A 16,775-nucleotide genomic window follows, 5' to 3' on the forward strand; every position below is an offset into this window, starting at 1 on the left:
GCAGTGGTGGAGTTTGAAACAGAGTCAGCCAAAAATGAAATTACTAATGTTCAAGAGAAAGGCAGACATTAGTCACTGACAAATCAAGTTTTAACTTTCATTAACCCAAATGGCGGTTTTATCTAAATTACCAGATCAGGTCCAGAGATTGGGTGGTTGCTTGGTTTTTTTCAGGGATAATTCTATGTATGGAAACATTTTTTTGATAAGAGAAGAAAGCACAATCAATATTTTACTGAAAATAGTTTGTAGACAATCATTAACTCAAAAAAAAAAAAAAAAAAAAAAAGAACAAAACAACAACAACAAATGTTCTCTGTATTCTTTTAATGCTGATGAAAGGCCTTAGTCATACAACATTTGGAAAAAGAATTTGCTGGTTTGGGACTGTGGCTTATTTCCAAACTTCAGACACTTTCACCTTGTCTTTTGCTCCCAGCTCAAATTCACAAAATCCTCTTAGTTTCATTTTCTTCCCAGCACGGAATCATGTGAAACTTAAGCGCAGAGAAAGGCACTCTCTTCGTCTCCTCTCCACCACAGAAAAAAGAGATAACCCCACTCGGGGTGAGCTGGCAGCCTGGGGCAGACCTGGCCTCAGCAGCAGGCCTCAGGACAGAGATCTGCGCCTCAGGATGGAGATTTATGCCTCAGGATGGAGATCTGTGCCTCAGGACAGAGATTTGTGTCTCAGGACAGAGATCCAAGCCTCAGGACAGAGATTTGAGCCTCAGGACAGAGATCTGCGCCAAGGCCTCCAGCACAGGGCAGCTTCTTGGTCCAGGCTCCAGCACCACAGGGGAGCAAGGACGCCCACTGGGCAGCCCATGCCGGCGGTTCCCCTTCCTCCTCCTCCTCCTTCTCCTCCTCCTCTGCAGGGTAGGAGGCCCCAAGCGGTGCCGGGGCGCTGGCGGCGGGCGGCGCGTGGTGCTGAAGGGATAGCGCCCACCCGCGCGCCCAGCCCTCGGGCCGCCGCCGGGGGCAAAGGCCTGTCCTGGTGCTTCCCGGCTGGAGGGTTGCCACAGATCTTCCTAGAATAAAAGTTGTTGGTTAAAAACACTGCTCCTGCCCCAAAAGCTTTCCCCAGCACTTTCCAGAATGCAAATTTTTAGCTAAAAGCACTGCTCCTACCCCAAAGGCCTGCCCCAGATCTTTCTAGAATAAAAGTTTTTAGCTAAAAAACACCACTTTTTCCCCAAAGGCCTTCCCCAGTGCCTCTGGGCAGGAGAGCTGCTACAGTCACTGCTCCTGCCCCAAATGATTCTGTGATGCTATGAAAAGCCTTCCTCAGCACTTTCTGGAAGGAAAGTTGCTAAAAGCACTACTCATGCCCCAAAGCTTGGTTTAGCATGCTCTGTAGAACTTGTTTTCTCCTACCTAGTAAGAACTATGGACGTTTTTAAATGTTACGGTAGTAGTTGATGCCCTTGGTAATAGCCTGTTGTGCTGCTTTACCGACACAGAGCAACGAATTGGTCTCCAGCCTGAATTGCCTACAGCTTAATTAGGTATGACACACATTACTTCTTGTGCTAAACTGCTGCAGGGGGATGCTGTGTGTTGTTAAACAGCTGCTGGATGCTGCCCGAGAGGGAAATCTATTTATGGGCTGTGTTTTGGGTTGTAAAGTTTGCAGCCATGCTTAGGAAACAGCAGTGCTGAAGACCCATGCTGAATTATTAAGAGTGTTCAGTCACACAGAACAATAACCATAAAAAAAAGGGGTCAGACACTGGCTGGCCCCATGTGGGTGGTGTACAGGGATGGAAAGCTCAGGTTGTCCGGAGGGCAAGGGCTACTGCTGAGCAGCAATACCTAAGTGGTCAGAGACCATTAACAATTACCCTCTGGCCTGAGGAACTGGCTGGATCCAGACAGCTCAGAAATAATGTAGCCCCACTGGAGAGACTGTGCTTATGCAACGGGAAGCTCTGGGAGAGATTTCCTGACACACTAAGGAATCTGGGATCTGCAAATCTACAAATGTTAGTGAAAATCAAGATTTTTGCTTCCTCAACTACTTTGAAAAAAATTACATAATGATCCTTGGTAACATCTTAAGACGTTAGGTGTTAGTTATGCGGTCAGCAAAGGGCTGGACTATTTCTATTTATCAGGTATCCCATTTGAATTCCCCTGCCAAGAACTGAATATTTAGGATTTCCATGGCAACATATTTCTGAACCCCTATTACAGTCAGACTGACGCGTGTCAACTGATACAGGGATGCAGAAGGTAGTGGCTGAATTTATTCAAGCAATCACATTCTCTTTTCCAAGGCTAATGCACATGAATACTGAGTTAGAAAACTGAATTGACAGGGATTCCATCTCAATGAACATGTATAATGTTCCAGCCCAGGAGAGCAGCTTTTAATTGATGAGTGGGATTATATTTACATAGCAATTATAACAAAGTCAAGTCTGGCTTTATGTGAAAGACTATTTGGTGTAATATCTTGCTGCTTGGTTGTCCAGAAAAGCTGTTCCTTTGTGGGCAGGACAAAAATCAGACCAGATGCACTCAGCTTTTACATGTGCTTCTTTTCTTATTCTGCAAATACTCACCTTATGAGGCCACCTCAATAGTCACATTGTGGTTGCCTTAGATACATACATTAATTTACTCCATTATAACTTAGATGCTGATTGTTTAACTGCACACGTATTAATAGTTATTCACTGTTATCCTCAAATGGCTGTTCGGTGGCTAATGAAAAATGAATAAGAGTTCATTCTAAATCCCATATAAGTCAATGGGCATCTTTCTCCTCATTTCATTCAGAGCTGGAATTAGCTATCCCCATTGCAGTGCCACCAAATATTAATTTTTTGTCCTTAAGATACCTCTCAAGGTAGTGATTCTACCTTGATTCAGCTACTGATTCAGTTTCATAGATGTGAAGCTGGGCCAGAAAGATTTTCTCTGAATCTTCCAGCAAATACAGAGATGTTCTGACCCTCAGTCTGGATTTCCTTTGATGGATAATGGGTTATGGAGAGAGGAAAGGTGTATGCCTGAGTTTTGATCCAACATGGAATTGAATCTGGGGTAGGGAAGCGGCTGGATCTGGGAGCTAGGAACAAGTTTCACATCTTGTAGTTCTGCATAGTCAGGGAGACCAAGAGTTGTATTCTGACATCTTCTTATGGAATTAGCATGAGTTATGTTCTGCTGATGTCTCTGGAAACAAGAGGGTGGTGAGGAACTCAAACCATTTATTATTCACGGCATGGCAAAGACAAATATGCATGACACCTATGTATACAGCCCCTCTAAACACTGAGAAGAAGGAAGGGCTGTACTTAGAAGCCTGACTCAAATGCCATGCCTGTTTCTGTGGGCTTGAATAGGGAACCAGGAGCTGGCATCCCTGAATTCCCAAGAGGTCAGATGTGCGCATCCTTAACACCAGAAAGGGTGTTGTAGGTCCATTCTGTTACTATGCTAACAGGTTGGAGGATACTCTTAAGTGGTTGCCTAAGGTTGTACAATGCTAGAGACGAGGAAATCAACCTGTGTCTCTTGAGTCTTTTACCACAAAAAGATTTTTCTTCTCTTAATCTCGGCTTTCACTTCTCTCAGTCTTACTGCCATGGAAATTGTCTCCATAGCTGGTATTAGAATTACCTTGTTGTCATCATTAGTAAAGCACATAATAGATAGCTGAACAGCTCTGATATTTATCTTTAGGTCCACAGCTATTGAGATTCCAGAGGCAAATTAGAAAAAAACATAGACTCTTTATTAGTAGAACTTAATTTAACTGTATTTAAACTTAATTAAGGAGGAAAAAAAATGACATTTCTTAATGTACTCTTTCTTTATAAAGTATGAAATAAGGATATTAGATTAGTTTGATCCTGGTTGTTGTTATGTGCACACAGTAGATGAGAGTGCAAAAATTCCCTCATTCAGTTAGGTACTCTTGGATGTCAAATCAAAGACCAGGTGCTCCAAAAGCCCATTTCCTTTCTTCAGTGTTTTATGTTTCCCAGCCCTGTAATTCCTCCCAGGAAACCAGAAGAACTCTTAATTTCTTGTCCCCCTCCCCCCATTAAAGTAACAGCTCTGGTCATTTAAACAATCAAGCACATGTTCTTACACTGTCTGCACCTCATGCTATCCATAAATGGTGATGTGGTAAGAAAAACCATGGAGGAAAGGAAAGGAAATGACATTAACCTTTTCCATCTGATAAATAAGGGCTCCATTCAGCTGCAATAATCCACATCCTTCCCTAGAGATCCAGTTAATTTAATACCTAAGGGCTCAGTTCATTTAAAATTATTTCCACACTGGCCAGCTGATTTCTTGGTGAATTATTCAGTCCCTAGACTGAAATATTCTCCCTGTGCAATAACACATGAGAAAGGGCTAAAGCTCTTCTCCAGCTCCCAATGGTCTGTATGTCCACTGACATACAGACTTGCTAGAGGGGCTGTGACATCCACACTGCTCATCTATGCCCTCTACATTGACAGGAACTTTTGTAATGATTTTCCTAAGGCCACCAGTCATCAAGCACTGAAGATAGCATACCTGGTCCTGTTTGCTGCTCTTCTTTGCTGGAAACTTCTCACCTTCCTATCAAACTTTAAGCATCTGCAGTTTATAGGTAGTAGATAGAGAGTTTGAGCTTTGAATGGGTATAAATTTGGAGCAACAGACTCACCCAGTCTAAAAAAAGCAGCCTGGATTATGAATGTTGTTACTGGGGTTTGAGGTAATGGACATGGATCTGTGACCCCTGCACTGCTGCTTGTGTGATCCACTTTCCCCAAGGCTAAAAGCTGGGGACTGGAATTATTATTATTATTTTTTTCCCTTTCCTCCTTGGCAGCGCTTAGATGGCTCCAGTGTGATTGGTATCTGCTCAGCCATACCCAAGGAACCTGCAAAAACAAAGGACTATTTGCATGCATTGAGGAAGATGTTTTGAAAGCATCACAGAGCAGCAGGGCATATAGAATTCAAATGAAAATCAGCGGGAAACAGTACTCTAACTTCAGTAGCAATATATGAAAATTCCAGATTGACTGTATTGGTTGCATTGATCATTGTCAATTGAAAGCCATGGGAATCTTGTCATTGGCATCAAGAGATTTTGGATTAGATTCCTATATTATGAAACATGTTCCTTCCTCTTTTATTTTTTAAAGGGAGTGTAACTAATTGACTATAATGATCCAATGTTGTCTGCAATTTTGCAGCCTTTCTGATGCCGTAATAAGTTCTAAGGGTTCATTATTAGACTGTCTTGAAACTCGGTAATTAAACAGGAAAAACAAGAAATCTAACTTCACTTCAGTAGCTAACTGAAGTGCATTTATTGACAGATTTGAAGCTCTAATGGCAACTCTGCTTGCTGAGAACAACCAGCTCTTGGCTTGTATGGACCCTTAGCTCCTGGGGTGGACATAGCCTCATAAAAAAGGGGTAGAGAAGCTGTGTAAATGCTCCACATAAACCCATCACCCTCCAGGCTTGCATCACAGGGTTGGACTGGATTTGAGCAGGAGGCTATAGCTGGATGTTGGCACATTCTCTTTTGTTGCATTGCTGCTCTTCTTCTCTACTCCTCCTCTAGAAGCCCACGGGCTGTGTGGGGTTGGTAGACCAGAGGTAAGCAGGAGTGCTGCGATGGCCATGTTTGAGTTCCTGGCATGTGGTGTTGGGGCAGGAAATGGTCAATCAAAATAACCCCCCTTGGATCTACCCTGCTTCCTTAAGGATTCCTCAAGCTGCAAATCTTTAGAAGGAAGGAGCTGGATCTCCAGCCTCATAATGCTGAGAAGGGAGAGGACTGTCATGCATCAGTGCCACAGCAAGCTACAGCTTGATAGCTCTGCTGCTAAATCTGCCTTTAATACAGCAATGTTGAGCCTGGTATGCACCTAATACTAGTACATTCTTATCCCCATCCCATCTGTATTAGAAATTAAGGCAGAAACATGAAGCCCATTACCATGCTGTAACCTTAAGAACAGTTTCTCACCTCATAGAGGCACTCAGCAGGCACTGGTGCGTTCAGCCCTGATTCATTATCGCTGAACTTTGGTGCTGGCCATGACCAGTGCTGTCTGGATTCAGTTAGCCCATTCCACTGGCCATAAAGATTTCTTAGCATTTGTGTTATCTCCCTGGAAATCTTAAGCAGGGATCTGAACACAATTGAGAACACTTGCCTGATAGAAGAGGCAGAAAGCAAATGGATTCTGCAGGAGACTGAGGGGAGGAATGGAAGCTGGCCCTGGAACAGCACTCTCCCAGTGTAGGAAATACTGCAGCAGCTTAGTGAGATGTGGAACTGGGCATTTTTGTATATGATGCTGTGCTGACTTTGTGTGATACTCATTGATTTCACCCATAAGCTAGTTCATCGTAATGTTAGTTAAACCGTCTGTTTTTTTCCAAAAGTTTTGGAATGCTTCTGGCTTCGTGGAGCTGTTGCTTATCAGCATACTGAGCACTGTGATGCCAGCCGCAGTGACGCAGTGAAGTCTATGAGACTTCATTGTTATAAACCAGCTGCAAATCTGACCCAGAGGAGATATGGATTCTATTCAAGGAGTCTATGATGCAAATTTATGCAGATGACTGTCATTAGTCTACTGTATGTTTGCTTGAGACAGCGGGGTAAGGGAATAGACAGCAACTCCGCAGAGGAGAGGCTGTGGAAATTGCAGATTTGTGCCCAAACTGCCATCTTAAGGAAAGCATTAGAGGACAAAAGAGACTTGTCTCGCAGTTCTTTTGATAGATTACAGGAAAGCAGAAGGGTAGAGGCCATTTCTTCACCTGCCACCGACCTCTTGGCTCCTTTTTCTTGTCACTTTTCTTGTCACTTGTCACTTGACTTTTCCTGTCACACACATCTCTGCCCGAGTCTCCTGAAGCAAAGCTCCTTGTGTGTATGTGTGTGGCCAGTGTGGCCTGCTAAATATTTCCCCCGGCACTCGCAGAGAGACCTGGCAGCATCACTGTCGCGTTTCAGGTGACGGTGACCGAAGGCCAGCCGGTCTCTGTGCAGCCGAGTCAGAGGACGGAGTAAAGCAGGAGCTGAAAATAACCCGTTGGTGCTGCAAGTGCGGGCAGGTTGGCAGCGGCGGAGGACTCTGGGAGAGAAACGAGGACTTCAGACATCTGCTGGTGGCTTTTGTTATACACGGAGGCCGTGGATGTACGGATAAAGTCCAAGGCCCAAAGGCTGTGTAAAAGCACCTTCCACTTTTACAAAAATCACTGTCAAGGCTGCCTGAAAGAGGCTACAATTATCTGTTGGATCAGTTATCAGGGACACAGTTGGGGGTCAGATCAGATCCTGGTGTAAATCCTCTGGTTGCTTCGTACTTACTGCGAAGCAGACTTTGAGCCTTTCTGAGAAAAAAATAGGAAAAATGCTGGACTCCCAAATGTAGCATATGTCTCATCAGTTCTAATGTGCTGAAAGGATGGGATTTTCTGTGAACTTTTCCCAAGCAGTCTTGCATTTTTTTTCTCTCTTTGAGAGGGGGAGGAGTTGCGCCTAAAAAAACAAACCCAACCTGTCGTTCTCAGCCCTGCCAACCTGTCAGTCCAGCCATGCAAGAGAGGGAGAGAGAGAAAAAGAAAGGAGGGAGTGAAGCAGAGATTCAGATCTCAGCAGATATTAAGGTAAAGCCCATTTCTGTTTCCTGACTTATGCGCGTTCGTGTGTGTACATTTAAATAGAAATCCTGTTACCTTAGAGAGTTTTAAACTAACTAAACAACCTGTATGGGAATAAATTGTTCATCTTGCTCAATGAGAAGTGTGTTTTGCATTGTAACCTGGCAGCTTGTTAGTTGTTGTTTGGCAACACAGTTCTCTATCACACAGAAATTCAGAGGGGGACTTTGTGTTCATTTGAATATTAAAAGTAGGCAGAGTTATAATGCTGGTACAAATACATGCTCGGGAAGCTGTGTAATTGCAGGGCTGAGTCCAGCCTCTAACTACTGAAGATCAGGATAAGAACTTGTTTGAGGAGGGAATTTCTTCCAAAGCTGCCTATTGCAGGGCTCTTACACCTTCTCCTGGAGCGTTTGGTATTAGCCACTGGTAGAGACAGGATACAGAACCAGACAGACTGTGGGGCTGATCCAGTTTGGCAATTCCTACATTCCTCTGTTCCTGCCTGTCCACGTACGGTGGGTTTTTCCAACGTGTCATTACCAGAGGAACAAAGCTAAGGTGCAACAAAACTGACCGCATGAATTCTTGAGTTAGGAGGGCAGACCAGCAGAGGCACTTTCAGCTCATACCAGAGGAAATTGAAGGTTACAGACTGTGAGAAATGTTGGCTGAACTGAGCGTGAGTCAGAAGAATCGTTCTGCCCCAAAGCCTGCCTTCTGAGGCTGGTCTGGGCAACCAGCTTGTCGGAACTGTTGGAGCAGAGAGGGGCCTAGCAGCAAAGGCCTGAACTGCAGGAATGGACTCAGTTTTCTTAGGTGTGAGTGGCTCTGTGAATGTGAACTTGTGCACAAATATGTATGTGTAATGAGTGATGAGAGACACTGACCCCTGGTTTGTTATAAGAACCCACAAACAAAAGTAAGAAAGGAATAATTTTGTTGTCCACCTTAGAGATATCCTGATTTCTGTCTTTGTTACCCTGGACAAACAATTCAAACTGTACTGAAAACAGAGATGCTTTTCTAACTAGGCTGAAGGATCTGGGAAGGTCACATAGAAGGCAAACAAGTGGATAGGATTTCCTTTTCTTGCTGTATACTTAAGGTTTTCGCTCCTACTGCCACGGTTTGCCTGAGGAAGGTAACCTGCCTCGCAGTACTAACCCAGTGGATAGAACATGACTGAAAGATGTCAGAGAAAGACAATGCAATGCTTATGTTACTCACTGCATCATTTGCAACGCACTTGCCAGGGGGTTGATTACATAATACTAGCTTCTGCATGTTCCTTGCTGTTAAACTTCCTCAAATACTCGCTCCTGTGCAGTAGTTTTGGAATGAAGCTCTCCTCCTGTGAAAGCAGCCACCACGGTGCTCTGAACCTGGAAAGAAGACAGAAGTGGTCCAGCTTAGAGAGGGGTGGTCTGCGATGTGGTCAGTCCTCATGGCCATTACTGAAAAAAATGCAGCGTCCTTGCCTTGTATCACTTTTCCTTTCTTCTGGTCTCCTGGGAACATTCAAGCTGTTGTTTCTTTTTTACCCCTGACTCATTCACTTGTGGTGATACAGAGTGAGACTACAAACTTTTAGTTGGGCATAAAAGAAATTATTTTACAGATAGTGTTTTCTGTAGTAATATCATAAGCTTTCCTGCCACAGCCATAATGGAGAGGGAAGTGCTTTTTGAAGAGACTTAAGGAGATGGAGAAGAGGAAGTGAATGCTTCAGTTTCGGTGAGGATAAGCATTCCTAACATTCTGTTACAGTAACAGAGATTAGTCACTGAAAGAAGAAAAGGGAGAAAGTTCTTTAGCTTTCATCTGCAGACTTTACTAATTGGCCTCCCAGCACTTTTGCATCTTCCTTTTGCTTTCTCTTCTTTTGTCTCCTTTTGTTTAGGTGATTTAAATCAACGCAAAGAAAGCTTGCATCATTTACATGACACAGTCATTCTATAATACTGATGGACATTTTTGAAATGGGAGCAGGCAAGCATTCTGGTGCACTTGTTCCTGTTACTTTTGAAAGGGTGTGAATGGACTGATGCAACGAGTTTGGTGCCACAAAGTCATGCAAGCTCCCTAGAGATATACACAGCCAAAAGCAAAAATTCCAGTACATCCTGATAAATGGTTTAGCACGGCTTAGCAAATGTCAGTTGATCAGTCAGAGTTAACCGGTAGCAAACTTGCTAAATTCAGGCAATATCCAAGCAATCCACAGATTAGCTGTATTTCGTTACTGTAGCAATAATGACTCAGCGCCACAACAGAAGGGAACTCATATCAGAAATACAAGTCAAGCTCTTACCAAGATTTCTATATCCTTTCTTTCTGGAGGCAGAAAGAACTGGGACTGATATATCAGTCATTTGTTCAGGAAGCTCTGTTTATAAAGAAACAAACTTTTGCAAAGGAGGTGTTACCAGACAAGAGGGTTGAAATCTTTGAGACACCCTTTTGGCAGAAGGGATTCTGAATAGCCCTTGGAAAGATCAGTTGGAAAGCACTTCACACTGAGAAAGTTTCTGCCTTTCAACAGGACACTGCTAATTCACCTCATTCTGTATTCTCTGGCACGAGTATGGTTCTCTAGATTGGCTGATTCCATGTCCTTCTTTATTTTATTAGGTATCTTTCTTGCCCAAAATTCTCTCTATGAGCATGAAACCATTCTTGGTAACAGAACATCCATTTACAGTAACTTGCTGTGCAATTAAAATGCCAGATGATACATACAAACAAGCCAAACAAATAAACAAACAGAAAACAACTTTGGATCTCTTTTCTATTTGCTTTTTAAATTAGGACAGGAGTGCGATCTGATTCTTAACTTTTCATGCCATGTTGTGAAAGCAGACTATTTGTCTATTCTGTCTGGCAGGAAGGAATGCTGTAACCCAAAAACTCATTGTGCTGCTTTTCACAAGATACTCCATTTTTTGTAGTTTGCAGTCATGATAGTAACACTAGTTCCTGTTTCTAAAGCAGTTAAAAGTCCTGTTTTGCGAGTGCAGACAGGGAAGAATATGGTTCAGCTACTCAAATATTATTTGTGGTGACATGCTGGACTGGAGAATTGGAACAGCAAAGACAGATTCAGCTCTTAATTTCCTGTGGAAGGATTCTGCTGAGGAAGCATTACATTTTTGGTTTCTCTTTGCTGTCCACAGGATAGAGGATAGAAGGTCACTACTAACCTGGGAAGATCTAAGAAATGACATTTGATAAAATCAACAATCTGGGAAACGAATTGAGTTAGAGGCAGGTTCAGAGAACAATGATTTTTCAGACAAGTTTTTCTGCACTCCAAAGGAAAACCAAGGCAGAGCCTGACAGTAGATTGTGAAATGAAGACTCATCTGGATAACAGAGTAAAACTAGCTGGAAGTTTTCCATGTATACGAACTAAAGGTGTCTCCGTTTGTGAGGCAACTTTGAACAGAAAGGATCTCCCATCCTTTTTAAAATTCTCAAATTGTTTTCAAAATGGAAATGAATATAGTGTACATCAGTTTAACAGCGTTGATTCTGTCTTGCAGTATCAGCACAATCTTGTTTCTTTGCAGGCCTGTAGCCTGGCTGTGATCAGACCTAAACTAGCATTACTGAGCTGATTTCTGACATGGCCAGATGCTCCAGGCAGTCCATTTTATTCCCCAGTAAGTGCTGATCCTTAGCAGCTATGGCAGAGCATGCGTGTCTTCTAACTGGCATTCTCCCACTCAAAGATAGCTCAAAGCAAGACAACTGATATATTAACTTAACGCATGTAAAAGTAGATGCCATAAAACACAGCCTGTTTTCCACCAGAAATCTCAGTGGGAAAATTCAAACGTTTATATTTCCACTCACAATCATTAACCAGCTGTTTGACTGTTACTGAAAATCCTTCTCGTTTTCCACAGCTGAGTGAGAACTCTTTCCAGGAGTGGTCTGTGGTGAGGCTTCTAGTGCACTCTTGCTTTGGACAGACTAAGAATATTAATCTTTTCATGGCATTTTTTCACACAGATAGCTATTCCCCAAAGAAATGAGACAATTGGTGCCTCACAAAACAAGCAAGCAAACAAAAAACCCCAACAAATATCCCCGAAATAACCTCTATGAGTTTCTGTTCAGATCTCAGAAAAATTTGATTTTGACTTTTTCAATGGGAACAGATAACTAGCGCGTTGTTTTATCTCCTTGAGTCTGTTCAGATCAAGTTAGATGATTGGTGCAGCAGAGTTTTGGATGGAGGTGCAGTTGCCCTGGCAACAATCGGGAGTGAAATCAGAACCTTTTGAACAGCCAGTGGAATGTGGTTCTACTTGGATGACAATAGGTCAGAGCATTTTAATGGGTAAAAACGTAATCCAGTACAATAGGATTTATTGCCACTATGTCATCAGATTGACACTATTCCTACAAATTCTTTAGCTTGTGACAGCCTTTAACTGAAAACTGTTTAGTGGAAAAACTTGTAAAATGCTATTAATCATTTTGTTTTCCAAATCAACCGAAGAGCCTGTGTCTCTCAGGGGGTTAGAAAGAATATCTTCCAAGTGAGTGAAATTCAACCTCTCTGCACAAAGCCCTAATGAATGGCTGTTCTGGACACAATAAATGGTTCTAAGAACTGAAGGCTCATTTCTGCAGGGTGCTGAGTACTCCGGTCCCGGTCTATCGGAGAACTTCATCACTTCCTTAATTTCACACTAACAAAATAGTTTCTAGTGATTTCTAGGATGGTTATTCATGCTCTTAAACCTGATTGTATTTGCTGACAGACGGGACCTTGCGGGATTAAGTCCTAAACCAACACTAGAAGAAAAGATTCCCTGTTCTGTAAGGCAAGGGCATGGGGCAATATTTCATCCCTTCTGCTGACATTTTTCCAACTTCCGCAATAATGATCCTTTTATTCTGAAAGATCCCAGAGTGCTTTCTTAAACTAACAAAATACAACCACTGCTAGGAGCAACAATGCATAAGGAGAATACATTGATGCAGCTTTAAGGAAACATCAGATTAGGATGCCAAAGTCTGTCCTTCTACCCTGAAGCCAAAAGCATAAACAGCTTGTCTTGGCATCCTTTAGGATGTTGGTATGGGACCTCTGTCACACAGAGAGATCTAGAGCTATCTAGATTTTGATGCCAAATAGCTGAAATGGTCTTTAACATTCATTATAGATGGGTACCCCGCTGAACCTTCTGCCAATTTCCCTTTCAAATAGATGAATGTCATTCTCATTCACTTTCCTTTAATATGAAAAGCAGATTCTCCTCAATCATACGCCTGTACCATGCATATCCTTTCATTGTTGACATGAGGCTTTTACAACAATAAAACCTAAGGCTAGTAAGTATTCCTCTTTTTGGAATTATTATGTAGTTACAAAGAACAATTGAGCCAGACAATGACAAAACCTGTTTCTTGTCTTCCTCAATGGGAAATGGGCTTTGAGTTTTGTAAGGATGTTCATAAACAGCCAAGGGTGTGTAAGGAGAAGAATGACCTCAAAGCTGGGTTTTACACAGGAGAACAAAGAGATCTCAAGTCCTGATTTGAAAAACAGTCGAAGCCCAAATCAATGTCATAATGTCATAATTACCAACACGCGTCACAGCGTTGCTGGAACCCACTTGCCGCTTCTGCCTTTAAACACAACCTCCTCTCCTAAGTGCTCTGCAGCTGTCAAGCTTTGTGAATGATGTTTGTGCTGGCAGTTAGCTGGGAGATAACTTCATCTATCTAGCATTCGTATGGCCTGAAGATCCATCCTCATTTCTTCCTGCGGGATGTTTTGTGACATTATTGTTTTCAGGTTGCTTTGCCTTTGTTACAGTTCTGCTGGCTCCTTTCCAGGACCTTTCAGGTTACTTTTTAGTCTCCTTAATCTGTACTTTCTCTCCTGAGCATAATAAGCATTGCAGTTGCTCCCAGACTAAGACACCCAAGTGGTGTGACTTGCTTTTTTCTGTGGGAAACACCACTTTATGTTTTTCACAGACCTAATTCCCCGAAGATCTTTTCAGTATGAAGTGAATACAGCTTAGCACTATACAAAATGTTCCTAAGGAAGAATGCCACCAATCCAAGCTCACATGATTCACAGCTTGTCAGGCCCTGATAGTGTTTTGAGGTTTAGTTAATAGCCTACGGATTTCTGGATCTTTTGAGTGACTCTGGCTTTGTGGCAGGAGCAAGCGATGCTCTTAATCAGTGAAAACAGGAGGAAAAAAAAATAAGACCCAGGGAAAATATAGGCCAAAACATCTGTCTCTTATGCTGGGTGTATCACTTTTGAACTGAATTTTGTTGAGTAATTATTCATCTAATTCCCAACTAATTTGGGAGTTTTTTACAGGAATTGTTCAGTGGCATGCTGGTGCCTCTGGTGACTGCAGCCCTATAAAGTTAATGTGTAGGAAATGAGAGAGGAATTATTTTCATGGGGGTATAACACCTATGAGGTAAAACAGAAAAGTTGTTTTCAAAACAATCCTTGGGGATTGCTTTGGCAATAAAACCAATGCAACTTCAGTTTAGATATCTTTGTGTGTGTGCGTTTGTGTGAGTGTTGACATTTGTAATGTAACAGATTTTTATTTGATGTATTTTTGTTAACATCGTCTTGATAAGATCTGCTCACTTGTTCACAGTGTTTGCAGTTGAGAAGTAAAACAGGAAAAACACGGCTGACTGAACAGGTTCATTACAAACATCTTGAAATGAACTGAACCTTCTGTAAGTAGCTCATTCAGTCAGTAGTACTGCTGAGTGAAAACCTTCCATGCAAAGATCAACCACAGAGGCACATACCTTCAGCACTGAGGGAGACATAGTCAGCCTCTATGCAAATCACTGAAAGACAAAAATCTGATGAAAAAAACCCAACCCTAAACTCACATTTATTCATTTATTGTTAAAGGCAACATTTGTGTGTGCCTATATGTAGTATCTATATATTTAAATAAGCACTGACACCTTTGGAAACAGTTTGAATTTTTGAACAGAAAATAATGTATTAACTTCTGCTGACACAGACGAGAGATTTGCTGATTGAATAAATTCATTATAATGGGACTGAGAGATCAGTTTGTTGCTTTCCTACAGTTGTTCATCATAAAGCCTTCAGTGAGTGGCTCACCTTGCTGGCTCCAGTCCCACGAAGAGTTGAAGCAGGCTGAAGTCCATCCCTTTTATTGCTTGTAGTTAAGCATAGGTGTGAACACTTTTCTTAGGTTTAAACCCAGTGCCATAGCTCTTAGATTGTCCTTATCCCACGTGCCTGGCCTGGGATTCCTCTCAAGTCCTTCAGGAGCTGAAGAAACTGCCTATGATTTAAGGGACGATTGTTTGGACAGAAAATGGACAAATTTGCCGGGAATTTACTGACAAAGCAGACTGTCACGTGAAGGTTTGACATACCGTGGTTAAAACATGTACAAAATGAAAGAAGATATTTAGGAAATAACATAAAAAATACTCTTGGTAGTCCTTATATATCAAATAATAAAATAAGGTCAAGCTGGCTAAATTATGGCAAACCAAGAAAATTTAAGGTTTTCTCCATTCTGGAAAGTATCTTTTTAAACTGTGCAAGGCAAATTTTGAAGCCACTTTCAGTGCCTGTTGGAATACATAGTACATGCACAGTGTCAAGGCCAAGAGCTGAGAAAGAAGAACGCTGTCTTCACTTGACCACTTATGAACACATAACAGGATATCCAAAAGACAGCTTCGGGAAGCAGGACAATGAAAAGACATGAAAAAGACAAGGACTAAGAAACATTGATACAGAAGCGATAGATTAATCCAAAAGAATTGGCTATTGATATGAATGATATGACACTCCTCGGTGTCACAGCTAAACAGTGCAAATATTGAAAAGGAACTTTAGAATTAGGAATTAAATCTATCTACTACACAAGGTTTTGGATGGGGTGGAGAGAAGAAGCTTGGTATATGGAATCATAAATGATGAATAAAATTATATTAAATATTTGATGTGGGCCACCTTTAAAGAGTAGACACTGGCATAAATGAAGCAGAGCTCTGATTCAGGATGAATGTTCACATCTTCAGAGGAATAAGTAACTTATCTAACAATGTTTTAAAGGTGGGGGAGAAGAAACAAGATTTAAAAGGAGATTCTGCCATTCTCTGTATTTCTTAAAATACTACTTGCTGTGTTCAGAATCTTAACCAGGTGGTCAGGAATAAGCTGTGGGATAGATTAAGAGACCTAGGAGGAAGTTTTGCAACCCACACACTGAGGTAAAAATCAAATTCTTAAATGTACCGTCCAAATGCACCCACATACACAAATAAGTGGTTTTCCACTTCCACATTATTTTAATTATCTGCCTTGCAAAACACCAACATACTGTAAATTAGGGCACTGAACTTGGGAAGAGAAAGCCAGTTGAAAAAAAGAGTGGCCAACACCATGCTGAGTTTAAGTTAAAGAAAAAAAAAAAAAAAGACTATTGAAATTCAGAATAACCTGCCTTTCCAGATCACTTGCATCCATGCTGAGATTGGGGCTCATGAGGATGCACATACAAAGGTTCATCCATCTGCTCTACAAGGTGTTGAAAGTCATCTCTGGAAGAAGCTTCCCATTCCCAAATTTCATGTAGATCCCAGTGGAATTAAGTAGCAATATGGAAAGTCAACATTCTGCCAAAGACTGTGAACCAAAGAAAATGAAGATCAAAAGAATGTCCTGGTTCCTTAGAAAGTATTGCTGTAATTCCAGCAAACGGAGCCAATTCTGAAGAGCAACGATGAATACTGCCTGTGGTGATACTGAGAAACCCAAGAGCTAGATCCGATCCAAAACGAGACATCGAAGAGAACCACTCTGCTGACTTCAGTAGAGTTTGGATCAGGCCTCTGATCTCTGAAACCATTTACTACATGTATATTTCACAAGCTTTAAAGAAGTGGTGACAAATGCAGTCTGAAAAATGTGGAAGCATGTCTTGGTTTGGATGAAGTACCTAAAACGTGGGATGCCACGTTGGACTACGGGCCTTGGCTGAGCAGCTTCAGTCACAGGCTATGAACTGAGCGACATGATAGCCTCTACCAGACTTGAGAAAAAATCATATTGAGACACAGCA

At 41.9% G+C, this 16,775-nt stretch overlaps 2 protein-coding genes across 4 annotated transcripts in view; both read left to right on the forward strand.

Annotated features, from left to right (window-relative positions):
- Positions 1-16,775, forward strand: part of KCNJ2 (potassium inwardly rectifying channel subfamily J member 2) — a 68,702-nt gene that overhangs the window by 16,471 nt on the left and 35,456 nt on the right. The window lies entirely within an intron of this gene.
- The window catches only part of KCNJ16 (potassium inwardly rectifying channel subfamily J member 16), a 35,183-nt gene that overhangs the window by 5,069 nt on the left and 13,339 nt on the right, over positions 1-16,775 (forward strand). The window contains exon 3 of one of the 3 annotated variants that reach the window (XM_084491845.1): positions 7,561-7,656. The exons of 1 other annotated variant lie outside the window; for it this stretch is intronic. The gene's annotated coding sequence lies outside the window, so the exon portion shown is untranslated. Of the gene's footprint in view, positions 1-7,511; positions 7,657-16,775 lie in introns of all 3 variants that reach the window. One more of the 3 variants, XM_084491846.1, reaches the window with a different exon arrangement.

The sequence above is a fragment of the Aythya ferina genome (genome assembly GCF_964211825.1).
Source record: "Aythya ferina genome assembly, chromosome: 18".
NCBI lineage: Eukaryota > Metazoa > Chordata > Aves > Anseriformes > Anatidae > Aythya > Aythya ferina.